Source organism: Alligator mississippiensis, chromosome 11 (assembly GCF_030867095.1).
Source record: "Alligator mississippiensis isolate rAllMis1 chromosome 11, rAllMis1, whole genome shotgun sequence".
NCBI lineage: Eukaryota > Metazoa > Chordata > Crocodylia > Alligatoridae > Alligator > Alligator mississippiensis.
In genome coordinates this window covers 59,657,330-59,671,089 of record NC_081834.1, presented here as the reverse complement: position 1 = coordinate 59,671,089, position 13,760 = coordinate 59,657,330, and the positions used below count along the sequence as shown (strand labels likewise).

At 58.5% G+C, this 13,760-nt stretch overlaps 2 non-coding genes across 2 annotated transcripts; both read right to left on the bottom strand.

The window, feature by feature from the left end:
* Nucleotides 1–916: 916 nt before the first annotated feature.
* Nucleotides 917–989, bottom strand: TRNAR-UCU (transfer RNA arginine (anticodon UCU)). The gene has a single exon. It is a non-coding gene; the product is annotated as a tRNA-Arg (tRNA).
* Nucleotides 990–4,155: 3,166 nt separating this feature from the next.
* TRNAT-CGU (transfer RNA threonine (anticodon CGU)) lies at nucleotides 4,156–4,229 on the bottom strand. Its single transcript has one exon. It is a non-coding gene; the product is annotated as a tRNA-Thr (tRNA).
* Nucleotides 4,230–13,760: the final 9,531 nt, after the last annotated feature.

Sequence of the window (13,760 nt, the reverse complement as noted above, 5' to 3'; positions counted from 1 at the left end):
CTCCAAACAAGCTAAGGGTGCAGCAGAGGATTGTAGCCAGGACAAGCAGGGTCTGTAATGCCTCCTGACAAGTGCCCTGCCAAACGCACCCCCGTGAGGCTTGTACAAAAAGGATGTGGCCAAGTTGGAGAGAGTAAACGGCTGTGGGACTGGGGAGCAGGATATGTATGGAGAGGCTAAGGGAACTGGGTGTATTGAGTTTGGAAAAGAGAAGACCGAGAAGGGATTTGATAGCAGCCTTTACCTACCTGGTACGGTTAAGGGCTTGCAGAGCAAGCCCTACGAGAAGAGACTAGGGCACCTGCACCTTTTCAGCCTCCTCAAGAGAAGGTTGAGAGGCAACCTTGTGGCTGCCTATAAATTCATCACGGGGGCACAGAAGGGAATTGGTGAGGCTTTACTCACCAAGGCGCCCCTGGGGGTTACAAGAAACAATGGCCACAAGCTAGCAGAGAGCAGATTTAGACTGGGCATTAGGAAGAACTTCTTCACAGTTCGAGTGGCCAAGGTCTGGAACAGGCTCCCAAGGGAGGTGGTGCTCTCCCCTCCCCTGGGGGTCTTCAAGAGGAGGTTGGATAAGCATCTAGCTGGGGTCATCTAGACCCAGCACTCTTTCCTGCCTATGCAGGGGGTCGGACTTGATCATCTCTTGAGGTCACTTCTGACCCTAACATCTATGAATCTATACCTGCAGGGTGGTTTCAAGGAGCACAAAGCTGGACTGCTCTCAGTGGCCACAGATGAAAGAAGAAGGCACAATAGGCTCAAAGTCCAGCAAGGGAGGGTTAAGTTGGATGTTAGTAAAACCTCCCACCTTATAAGGGTGGTGAAGCACTGGAACAGGTTACTTAGAAGAAGCCTGTGAGCATGTCTTTTATGCCTTGTCATCTGCACCTTGGTTAAAGATTAACAAGGCCACCCCAGGAGGGACTTGAACCCACAATCCCTGGCTTAGAAGGCCAGTGCCTTATCCATTGGGCCACTGGGGTTTCTTGGTACCTTTTTTCCCAAGGATGGGCTTCCCTGCCTGCGCCCATGTGTTCTCAAAACAACGGTGGACAATGAATGCTTTTCTTCTGGCACTGCAGAAGGACTGCCATTTACTGGGTGACACCACAGATCCTGCATCCAGCCTCCCGTAGCACACGGTGCTAAACAGCGGATGCTGAAAGGCAGAGCAAACCGGATCAGACCAGGGTATTTTGCACGGTTCCTCTTCCACTTGCAGCCTCCAGTGTTTAGGGTCTAGGACGCTGCGATTCAGAGGCTGTCTGGTCTAGAAGCAGCTCCTGGGTGGCACCATGCTGTGCTGGACGGCAACACGCTTCTCTTCAACCCCAGAAGCCAGGTTCCTCTCCTGCTCGCTGGCCACCTGCTCCTGCTCGCCCACCTCTGCTGCTCACATGCCTCCCTCTCCTGCTCTCCTGCTCCTGCCACCGGGTGCCAAGCTGGCAGGTTGGCCAGCCACTCCTCCATGACGGTGCCCAGCTGCCCAGCAGGAGGGTGCTGTCCTACGCCTGGTGCTGGTGGAGACGGTGCATTCAGAGGGTCTGGTCATCGGGGCACCATTCCTCATGCTGCATCCCCGGTGGCAGCTGGTGCCTCTCCCCCACGCACAGCTGCTGAACCTGCAGAGCGAGGACACTGTGGACACTTGTACATGTGTCACTACGGCAGTGTTGTTCTTGCACCATGATGTAGTACTTCCTTCTGCAAGTGTTAAATCATGGTGCAGTAACAGCCCGTAGTATGCCGTTATGTGTGGCACACAGTTATTTTTAGCAGAGTGCTACACCAGGGGAGCACGTCGCTGTGGTGACATGCTGTTGGTTATGTGTAGACACCTGCAGACGCTACATCACTGTAGTGTGTTGCTACGGCAACCTAGCGCCACATGTAGACATGCCCTGTAACAGGGGACTGTAAGGGGTTGCAGTGGAAAGGACTGTGACGTGAAGGACAAGACGATTTGTGGGCAAAGGGGAAAGGGGCCAGGGGGAAGAGCTGCTTCCCGAGGGTCCCGGGCTGAGGAGGGTCAGGCCTCTCCTTGTGGGACTGCTCCAGGGAAAGGAGAGGCCAGGTTCAAAGCTTGGCCAGTTAGAGGAAGGGCATCCCTCATTGCCTGAGAAGGCAGGGAGGAGGAGAAGACAGAGCCTCTTTTTGAGAGACTGCAACCTCTCGGAGGTAACGGGCACTAGACCCAGGGACTGTGCACCACCCAGCCTTAGATCGGGGTCGTGCGTGTATAGGTGCCCAGGGACCATGGGAAGTTAGCCAGGCAGCCCCTGTCATGGGTGGCCACTGCACAAGCCCTCCATCCCCACTCCCTCCACGGGGCAGGTGGCCTGCTTGGCTCTTGTTGCAGGCAGCCTGCCTTCCTGATCCCCTCCTCAGGCCAGGCCAGGGCTGGCGCTTGGTACCACCTGCCAGGCTTGCCCTCGACCAACTCCTTCCCTTCTTCTCTGCACGCCAAGCACTTTGCTCCCATGGAGGCAGGCTCATGCTGACCGGGGTCAGAGGGACTAGGGCTCCCACTCATCTGGGACACCGAGCCGGTGATGCCCCTGTTCTCTCCCCGGTATGTCTCATCAGAAAGCTGAATGGGGCATTACCCCCGCTGTGCCCCAAGCGTGCCCCTACTGAGACTTCCCAGGTCATGCCACAAGGAGCTGTTTGAGCACACCGAGGGGTGCCCAACCCCTATGCCCTCCCGCAATGGTGCCCCGGGCGCACATGAGAACCTGTTGCAGGGCTCTGCACTTCAGTGGTGCCCCGGGCCAAGGACTGAGCATCTCAGGGGCAGGGAAGCTGCCATGTCCACAACGTTCCTCTGCCGGGGTCTTCAGGCAGATGGCCCACGAGGTCCCCAGAGCAAGGCCAGGGGCTGGCTCCCGTGCTGGAGCCAGAACATACCCTCACCACAGGGGCACAATGCCCAGGGGCCAGGGAGCAAGCAGCAGAGCCTCCTTGCTCCAGCCAGGCCTGTGCAGCACTGCTGCTGCCCAGACAGGCCCACCAAGGAAACCCCCACGAGCTGGAAGCAGGCAGAAGCTGGCCCCAGGTACCTAAGTCAGGCAGGGGTGGCAGAGAAGCCGTCCTTGCCCCCTGTTTGGAGGGAGTCTCAGCCAGGGTGCTCTAGCGAACATTAAATCTAGTACCTGCTGGTGACTGTACATGAGCCAGGAGGCTGCTCACACGCGCTGTGATTACAGCCAGCCGCCGCGTCTCGTAGCAGTGTCCCCGTGCTTCAAAATGGTGGCAGGGGCACTACAGCTAAAGCTTGTTTGATGTATTGAAGTGTGGGGATGCTGATATATGAGACACTCCAGGTGCTTGAATTTGGGTGGCTTTTGGATCCACTTTAATTAAAGCACCTTCCCCCGCACCCTAGTGCATGTGTAAAAACTCTCTGTATCTTCAGGTATTAGAAAAATGCACATTTCACTAATCGAACGTGCATTCGCCTAGTGCATGGTTTTACGGCCATGCTTTAATGCACATCAGATGAATCTAATGCTCATTAAAGCATCTCATGTAGAAGTACCCAGAGGGTCCAAAGGAGTTGCCCAGGCACCAGCAAGACTCAGCCTCTCGTTCAGTTTCTCTCTCTCTCTCGGTCCATTTCTAGATGACTTTTCTCCTCGGCGGTTTCCTACCCATCCTTGATCTGTGACCCATTAAATGCATTTGGAAAGTCCAAATCAAAAACCCTATTACAGAAAGGATGCCCCTGGAATCTGGATTGCGGCGCTCGGCGCGGCTCCTGGGATCTAGTTTTCTTTCACTTGGGCCTGGCCCAGACAACCAGAGAGGACCTTTAAAACACGAGACAGTCTCTTGACAAGAAGAACAGCATTCAGAAACACGGATGTCCTATGACGAATAGGGGTTTACATTGCACAGGCCTGCAGTTGCACATAGAAACAGGGAAGAGATGCCCTTGTTTCTGATCTTGCCCCACTGTAAACACTGCACGTATCCTGCAGGAGAACCCATTTTTTGTTCATTAGAGACAGGTTTAGATGCTGGAGCAAGCAGAGGGGTCTACGAAAGTCTCATGAGGCAGGAAGGAGCCCAGAAACTACATACTGACACCAGGACTAATCCTGCTCCAAAGGTAGGAAACTGGCTTTGCAGGAAAAGCTATGAAGAGTTAGGCACTGCTGGGATTTGAACCCAGGATCCCCTATTTACGAAACAGGTGCTTTAACCAACTGAGCCACAGTGCCCAAGGGAATAAGACCTGCGCCCCCCCTCCCCATCTCACCCCAGTGAAGAGCACTTGTTCACTTTGGTTATTAAGGCAGAAGTGTTTTGCGTGGGCTAAAGAAGTTGGTGGTGGGGGCAGGCTGGCAGGGGAGGAGGCAAATGCTTCACAAAAATGACCAGAACCCGGGGCCTGGGGTTCACGTTTCTGTCTCCCAGCCCCAGGGAGCCAACACGACTCCATGAGCCCAACCTGGCAGCTACACACCCGCTCCCAGCAGGCCCCAGCCGTCTCCTTTGTATCAGCGGTTCCCTCCGCACAGACCGCTGCCCAAGATGCACGTTCCTGAATCCAATGTCCAAGGCCTGGGCAGAGTCCGCAGGAGTCCACGTGTGCTCCTGGTGTCATCCTCATGTCTGGCACAAATGCCAGGGTGGCACTTTCCTTTGACTTGATGAGAGACAAAGCGCTGGCTCCAACTTCACAGGAGTGTGTCATCATCATAAAAGGCACCGGGAGCGTCCGCGCATGATTCGAAGGTTTGATAAAATGATATGCCTGGATCAGCAACAAAGGTTCAATCCGGTCATTGAGGCAGCTGCGTCGGTTAATCCTTGCTCAAGCAAGCCACTGCAGGCAGCGTGGAGGCTGCAGGAGGCAGTGGCTGCAGCAAAGCAGAGCCCGGCTCCCCCCACAACTGCTGCCTACCTGCTGGGGGCTCGGCTGGGGGTGAAGCCAGCTCCCCGCTGCTGGGCGTATTCCCGGGGGGCAAGAGGGACCCACACCTCTCAGATCTGTGTGAAACGGGGGTGGGCGCACTGTGGGCCTGGGCTCCCGCCCTGCTGCCCTCCCCTGGGGTCTGCACAGTCTGATCGGTGTGACCTGGTGCTGCAGGACAAAGCAGGGCCGTGCAGGAAAGCTCTCTGCTTCTGGGAGCTCTGCGCTGCCCTGGCGACATGTCCCCTGCCCGCGTGGCTGCAGCAGGGTGGCAGCGTTGGGTTGTGCCCCTGGCTGCAGCCGCACGGGCAGGGAGCGCCTTGCCAGGGCAGCGTGGAGCTCGTGGTGGCAAGGAGCTTCCCCGTGCCTGGTGGCTGCAGAGGCCCCGGGAGAGGGCAGCAGGAAAGGAGCCTGAACCCACAGCAGGCAGCTGGCAGCACCCCTGCCCCCTGAGGCCGCACATTGTGGCCCTGACCCCACGCACTGCTCGGCTGGGCAGCAGCCCCCGCCCCAGCCCTGCCCAGCTCCCTGCCTCCCTCCCCAGAGGGGCTTCAATCCCTGCCCCCAATTTACCTGCAAAGCTGCTCTCCACGCTGCCCGGGCCATGTGCATGTACATGCACCTAGTCCCCCTGCCTGACCGCCCTCCTCCTGGTCCCCCACCACAACCCTCTTGCGGGCCTGAAGTCTGTCAGCCTGCAGAGAGCTCTTTGCAAACATGCACGATCCATGGGTTTCTCCATTAAAATGAGAAATCCGTGTTTTCCTCAGGTACAGGGAGGAAATCGGTGTTTTACTCCCTTTTCGGTGGGAAATGGAAAACCCCGATCCCGATACTCACCTGCTGGAGGTGCCCCAACTGCAAGCCTCTCCCCATGGGATGTGCTGCAGAGCTGCAGGACCGGGAGCAGGTGCTTCCTCAGCCTGGCTCCAGAAGCCAGGACACTGCTGGCAGCTCCGTGTTGCCCGGGACGTGTCACACAGACGTTTTCCCTCGAGTCCAGGGGCTGCCCGGGCCCTGGCTGGGACCTCTCCTGCTGCCGCCTCCTTGGAGACCGTCCGAAAGCCCGAGGCTGTGTGGATTCAACGTCCCCAGTTTCCCTAAAATGCCCGGACTGAACCGAGGGAAGCACGTGGGCTGGGGTCCGTTTTGAACTGGAAAAGGCAGGCAGAGGCCTGCAGGGACCAGCCTCGCCCCTGGCCGGCCGGGCACTGCACCCACTCCCACTGCCGGGCCCTCCAGCCTGGCACAGACCGAGGAGGGGATGGGCAAACACCCCCGCCCGCACTCCCCAGCCCGGACCCGGGGCAGGGCCGGGCAGCCTGCAGCAGGTCCTGGGTGCTGCGAGAGCCGGCGAAGGGCTCCCTGCTCCGAGCCCCGCTTCCCGCACACGGGGCCTGCAATGCCGCTCGCTTCGCCGTGCCAGGAGAAAGGCTGGCTCTGAGCTGGGCGAGCGGGCACGGAGGAGCAAGCTCCTGCCCCTGCTGCAGGCTCCCAGCCACAGGGCACCTCAGCAATGCAAGCAGCTGCCCAGCACGTGGGTGGAGCAGCAGGGTGTGCAGGGGCCAGTGTCCTCCAGCGTAACCTGCAGTGTCAGAACTGCTGGGTGTGCAAACACGAACTGCAAGAGAAACCCTGGCATTTCACATGGGAACCCAGAGTTCCAAAAACACTGGGACCCGTCGCGCACTTTCTGACTTCTCTGCAACAGGAGAATTGCTCCAGTATTTTGTCTGTATTCCAAAAACGAGTGAAAAGCAAGAGCTGGCATTTGTGAGGGTGTCTGTGAGTCCAGCAAGGGCTCAGTGGAGCCCAACGAGAAGCGCCTTGAGGCTCAAGAGTTCAGAAGTGCTGATCTAGGAGCTTCCCAAACAAGAGATTTTCTTCTTATTATTACAAAATGTTTCTGCACAATATTATCTTCATTATGTATGCAGGATGTTTAGGGGCTGTGAGATGAATCAAAGCATCCATTAATTCTGGGTGCCTAAATCAAGACTCCTTGAACTTGATTTTTTCTTATGTCCAGAAGGTAAAAAGTCTGTCTGACGCCTTGTGTCTAACAGGAAGGGGCCAGCAGTGTCCTGGCTTCTGCAGCCAGGCTGAGGAAGGCACCCTGCTGTCCCGCCACACAGTTCTCTAGTACATGGCATGGGGAGCAGGCTTGCACTTCGGGTGCCTCCAGCAGGAGATTATAATTCACTCTGCACAATCATGCAGCTCCTGCTCTTGTCACTGGGCAGGACTCAGACACCTCCAGAGCGGGATCCTTGGTTACCCAGGATGTGCCAGGCTCTCCATTCACTTCAGCGGGGAGTTCTAGCCTGCGCTAAGACCCCCCGTGCTAAGTTCTAGCCTGCGCTAAGACATGCGGGGCATCCCATGTCTGTGCAGGGGACTGCAGAAAGGGGAGGAAAGTCCGCCCCGCTCCAAGGTGGTGAGCACGGCCCTGATGCTCTCACACCCATTCCACGGGGTTGGAAACATCCCCAGGTACAGGAGCTCCCAGCCCTCCCAGCTCAGCCCGCGCTGCCCGGCCAGAGTGGGCAGGGAGCCCAAAGCTGCGGCACTGACGGGCACCCACAGGTCCCAGGGAAGGGGTCCCTGCCCTCCTCTGCCGGGCACTCCCCAATCCCAGTGCAGGGTTTTATCCCAGGAGCTGCCTGGACTCCCAGGGGCTTCAGCCCCGGGCCAGGCAACGTGGAGCCAGAGGTCAGGGGCCGGAGCAGGGAGCTGTGTCCAAACCAGCTGCCTGCCAGTCATTGCCCCTGAGCCCAGGGCTTCCCGGCCCATGATCCCCAAATCTTCAGGAGGCTGGCGGCATGGGGGCATCCCCGGGGACACTGGCCTGACTCCTGGAGAGCAGGAGGTTCAGGGGCAAACGGGTGTACAGGGGTACCTTGAAGCCCAGCTTATGACTGCTCCTGCTCAGTGCCAGGATGGACAGGCTGAGGCAGGTGCTGAGCAGGAGGACCACCAAGGTGGGCTTCGTGCCAGCAGATCACAGCAGGGGGCCTGGGCAGGAATGTCTGGGCCCCCCCAGCCATGAAGAGGAGGGGCCCATCAGGGCGAGGATGTGGCTGTGACCCGTGTGCTGGCATAAAAAACCAGCATGTGCCAGCACCAAAGAAGAGCATTTGCAGCAGCCCACCACCTCCAGGTGCAAGTGGAGGTGGCCCTGGGTGCGCCTGGGCAGGCGGGAGCCCGGAGGAGAGGAGCGCTGGGCACAAGAGCCGGGCAGTCCAGTGTGCTCTCAGCCACGGGGGCCGTGAGGTTGCGGGGGCGGAGGAGCGGGATGGAGAGGGCCCTGGGAGATTTCTGCAGACAGGGGGCCCTTGGCTGGCGAGGGGAGCACGGCCCCATCTCTGCCCCCCACACTGCACCTGTCTTCCCCTTGGGGGCAAAGGACTCACCCCCCACTTTCCTTCCTGCTGCAGTGAGTCCCAGTCTGGCCATAGAGAAGATGCAGGACGAGGAAGACCAGGAGAGGGAAGAACAGGGGACACCGGAGGAAGCTGTGCTCAGTGTCGCCCAGCGCCTCCAGGACCGCGGGAAGGTAGGAAACCCATTCAGTCCTCTGTTCCCTCCCCAGGGGAGCCCATCCCGCTGACCCAGAGCTGACAAGGGGAGACGCTCGCCCGCAGGCAGTGCTAGGGGAGGGTGTGTTTGTGAAGCCCCACCTGGGTCCCCTCCCGCCACAGACAGTGCCCTGCTCCTCCCTGCGCCTGCCCAGGAGGAGACTCATGGCAGCACCCTGGGGGTCCCAAGAGGCCTGAGTCCCACAGCGGGTTTGTGGGGGACAAGGAGGTCCGTGGCTCAAAGCCTCCCTTTACCCCGGTCCTGCTTCTGGTAGATGCAGCGCAGGAGGGACAGGCAGCGCCTGCTGCGGGAGCTCCTCACCCTGCAGGCAGCTGTGCAGCAGAGGGGACACGAGGCTGTGGAGCTGCAGGGGTGGAAAGCGTCCGTGCCAGAGAAGATCGTGGTGAGTAGGAGGAAGCACGGGACGGTGCAAGGAGAGGAGAAGACGGAGGAAACGGTTTCTTGAATCCAGGGTGGAGGGGAGAGATGGAGCTGGACCGGGGAGAGAAGGGCAGGCGCACCGGGGCTTGGGTATTGGGCTGGGGCAGCAAAGACGGGAAATCCTGGTAGAGGCCGGGGGGAATCGAGTGTCTGGAGGGCAGATGAAGGTGCGGTCAGGGAGCAAGGGGGTGGGCCGAGTGACATGTTTGAGTGGCCGTGGGAGCGGGGGGCCAGCCCAGTGGGGTCGGGGCAGAGGGACGTGTGGGACACCCCGATGGGGTGGGCGGATCCTGGTGCCTGCGCCATCGGCTGCGACACTATGGAGAGCTTGTATTGGCTCACTCGAATCCTCCTGCACCAGAGGGGTAAGGAGACCCATCCCAAGCACAGGAGCACAATGCAGACGGTGCATCCCACAACCCTGGTCCAAAACTAGGATGGCAGCTCAGAGCCTCGTGTCTCCACTCCTTGCAGGCCGAGACATGCGAGGGGCAGACGAGATGTTTGGCGAGTGCCAACTAGAGCCGAGCCTGGTCCAGTGCTACAGGGAGTTGGAGAGGTGAGGATACTGCGCCGAGCTGCAGGGCTGGGGCTGTGTCTCCTTGGGCTGGCTGCGTGCTGGGCTCTGGAGAAATGCCTGCTGCTTCTCCCCAGCTCGCAGGGATCTTCCTGCGGCGGGTTAGAGACTTGCAAGTGTGCAGAGTGACATGGTCCCAGGCCCCAGAGATGGAGCCTGGCTCTCAGATGCGCCAAGACTTGCGTCCTCTTGCTTTCAGGTGCTGGGAAAGATCTTGTCTGAGGAACAAAAGAGATCGTTCCTGCAGCGGACCATTCTGGCAATTCATCATGGGCGGATGCACATCAAGAGAGCTGCTCTGGTTTTCCTCTATGCCATGCTGGGGTAAACCAGCCTCCTGATCGGGGACAAGGTCAGCAGCCACCTTGGGTTCAGGGTGTGGCGGGCCAGTAGGGGGCGCTCCTGGTTTGAGCCGCCCACCTCCCTGCGCCCGCCCACCTTCCCGGCTCCGAGTGCCTCCCTGGGGTGCCTCCCGTCCGGCCGACCCCTTCCCTGGATCACTCCTGCTATTAGAATCAATCTTACTTTATTATTATTATAAACTTAGTGTTACTCTTCTTCTAAAGCTACTCTTAACGCCTACAGCCTCTCTCTCCTCGGCGCCTTTGGTTCGTTGTCTCTCCCTGCACGGCCTTCGAAGGACTGTCCCTTCAGGGGGAGCGCTAAGGCAGGCTGCTCACACAGCAGGTGCCGGGATGGGCTGACTTTGCCCCAGTGCCTCAGAGGAAGGCGAAAGCCCCAGATGATACTTCCAGGGACAAGGGGGAAAATTCCTTCCTGGCCCCAAATGGGGAGCGGCAAAAGTGCCGAGGCAGGGGTAACAAAATCCCCCCTGCACGACTCAAGCGTCCTCCCTTTGGCAACCGGGGGACCACGACCGCACGGTGCCTGTTCTTTCGCGAGTCTTGTCGTGGCAGGGCTGACGGATGGCCTTGTCGAACCCTTCACCCACGAGGGGCTTCCCAGGCTGCTTCTTTGGGCACAAGCTGAAGTCTGGGGGGAGGACAGCTCCGAGCGGGCGGATCGGCTCGGTCGGTGACTCTCGTTCGGTGGCTTCGGCAATGTTGCAGGATCTCTCCACAGCCGCCAGGCTCCCGTGGAGGTGCTAGATGTCCTCCTCGCTCACGGAGGGGCTCTCGTGCTCCCGATGGCTTCCCCCTGCTCAGCTGAGCACAGTGCACGGTGTGGCAGAAATGCCACCCTCGGTGCCCCTCTGCAGAGATGTGTCTCAGCCAGCCTGGGAGGCTGGTGTTGAATCCCTCAGGGCGGGGATCTCCCACCTTGTCTGCATGACAAAAGCCTGGCGCCTGGGAGGCGATGCTCTGGTCACCTGGGCAGGGGGGAAAGACCCGGCCCTGCGCGCGGGCCCAGGTAGCCAGGGATGCTTGAGAGAGTGGTCGGCTTGTGGCCAGTATTGGCGGCTTCGATTGGACCGGGCTGCTGAGGTCAGAGAGGTTATTTAAGGCCCCGGTCCAAGAAGAAGGTAGCCATTAGCCATGTGGGCATCCAGGTGAATCTGAACCTGGGAGAGGAGCTTCACCATCTGAAACTGGCTCTCTCCTCATTACTGCATGCTCCAAGAGTGCCCTGCCTCCGGAGGAAACAACAAACACCTGTGGATGATGCGAGTGAGTAAGCTACTTGAGATCCGATTAGATATTTAGCTTCAGTAACTCAGATGCGTTTAAACGGCTACCTCAGCCACCCTGGTTTGCTCTATGGGATTCCTTTGATATTCCTGTAATATTTCTATGATATTGCTCTACTTTTTACCCTGTTTCTGCCCTACCCCCTGTATCAATAAAGTTCTCCTTGTGACCGGTGTGGGAGACTTATTGAGGGGTGGGTCTAAATTATGCCAAGGAGGCCCCTTAGGTCGGTGGACTAAGGGAGACTTTCCTAGATAGCCCCTGACTTGGGGACGTGCCCCAAGTGCCTGTATTGGGTCTAGGACCCATTGGACGATCAGGCCTGTGTTCTCCAAGGCGCGCAGAGCCAGAATTGAGTCCAGAGCCTTGGATGGTGGCAGCGGGAACCCAGGCGAGCGGGTGCGCTCCAGGGAAGGGGTCGGCCGGACGGGAGGCACCCCAGGGAGGCACTCGGAGCCGGGAAGGTGGTCGGGTGCAGGGAGGTGGGTGGCTCAACGCAGGAGTGCCCCCTACTGGCCCGCCACAGGGCCGTCACAAGAGAGGGCGACACCTCGGTAGCTCGGGAATGCAGGGGGCTGTAGGTCAGGAAGGTCAAGGCGGAAATGGAGCTGGGACTAGCAACCCGGATCAAGGACATCAAGTCCTTTTTCAAATACATAGCGGGGAAAAGAAGGTGCCAGGTAACGTGGGGCCTCTGCAGGACACGCGAGGAAATCTGGTCATCTCACCTGATGGTCAAGCTGACATATTCAACAATTTCTTTGCCTTCGTATTTCTGAGGAGGGACCCGGATATCTCCCCCACTGGCCCCCCCCAGGGCCTGTGGGTGGCACACCCAGGCTGAGGGTTAATGAGGACCTTGCCAGGGAACTTCTGGAGGGACTGAATGTATTTAAACCCGCAGGTCCTGACGATCTCCACCCCAGAGTGCTGAAGGAACTAGCAGGGGTCATTGCAGGACATGAACATGAGCCGGCAGTGTAACGAGGCCATCCACAAGGCCAATCGCACCCTGTCGTGCATTAGCAGGTGCATGACTAATAGCTCAACGGAGGTGATGCTCCCCCTCTACGCGGCACTGCTCAGGCCGCAGTTGGAGTACTGCTTCCAGTTTTGGGCGCCGCACTTCAAGAGGGACGCGGGGAATCTGGAGAGGTCCAGAGGAGGGCCGCTCGCATGATTAGTGGCCTTCATGATAGACTCTACAGGGGGAGGTTGAGAGAGCTGAATCTCTTCAGCCTTCACAAGAGACGGCTGAGGGGAGATCTTGTGGCCGCCTATACATTTATTAGTGGACGTCAACGGGGAATAGGGGAAGCGCTGTTTCCTAAGGCGCCCCAGGGAGTGACTAGGAATAACGGGTGTAAACTAGTTGAGAGTGGATTTAGGTTAGATATCAGGAAGAAATGTTTCACAGTAAGGGCGGCCAGGATCTGGAATGGGCTCCCAAGAGAGGTGGTGCTGTCACCTAGCTTGGGGGTCTTCAAGAGGAGGCTAGATAGTCACCTGGCTGGGGTCATCTGACCTTGGTCCTCTTTCCAGCGGGGCTTTGTAAGTGTTTGTGTGTTATGGAATGATGATACAGAACAGATGTGTTTGTGTGTGTGTTACGGAATAACAAACAGAGCAGAAGTGCGTGTGTGTTTGTGCATGTTTGCATTACAGAATAATTAGAGAAGTGTGTGTTTGTGTTACACTATAATGATACAACACAGAAGTGTGTGTGTTTGTGTGCCACAGAAAAATGATGCAGAGCAGAAGGCTGTGTGCGTGTGTGTGTGTTACAGAAATGGGCAGAGCAGATGTGTGCCTCTGCATTGCAAAATTAAGATACAGAGCAGAAGTGTGTTTGTGTTTTGCAGAATAATGATACAGAGCAGATGTGTGTTTATGCGTGTGTTGCACAATAATGATACAGAGTAGTTATGTGTGTTGTTGTTTTGATTGGTAGAGCACATCCACCAATCAGGAGGCAGGAAGAGGAGTTAAGGTACACCCCTTTCCTGAAGGGAGGGGGAGAGGAGTCCCCCCGCCCCCCGGACCTGATTGAAGACTGCAACACTCAGGTGCGGGACTTCAGGGGCGGAGCCCTGGGGCGTATAAAAGGAGCTGCACACCCAGCACAGGGGTCGCGTCCGGGACAGAGAAGAGAAGAGAAGAGAAGAGCGGGGCTTAGAGGAGGTGAGGAGAGCTGCTCAGCGGGGCAAAGCAGTGCCCAGAAGCGCCCCTGAAGACTTCCATCGGCGCGGAGCGGCGGACGTCTCCAGCGGCTGGGCTCTACGTGTGCAGCACGGCATCCACACCCTGGGAGCTGCGTGAGGCGGCTTGGGTCTGCACCCGCCGGCGTGCGCCCAGAGACACCGTGAGAAGCCGGTGCACGGAGCAGGGTCTTTGGAGCACTCGGGCGGCTCAGGCCCTCAGCCCCCAAAGCGAAGCTGGGAGCTCGGTGCAGGAGGCGCTGCACGGAGGTCCGGGAGCGGACCAAGCCTGGTGCTGCACAAGGGGGCCCAGGTCTCCGACCCACAGCAAAAGGTTGAGTCCAGGGAGCCAGACGGTGCTCGGGCTCCTGAGCCAGCAGACGGGGCCGAGG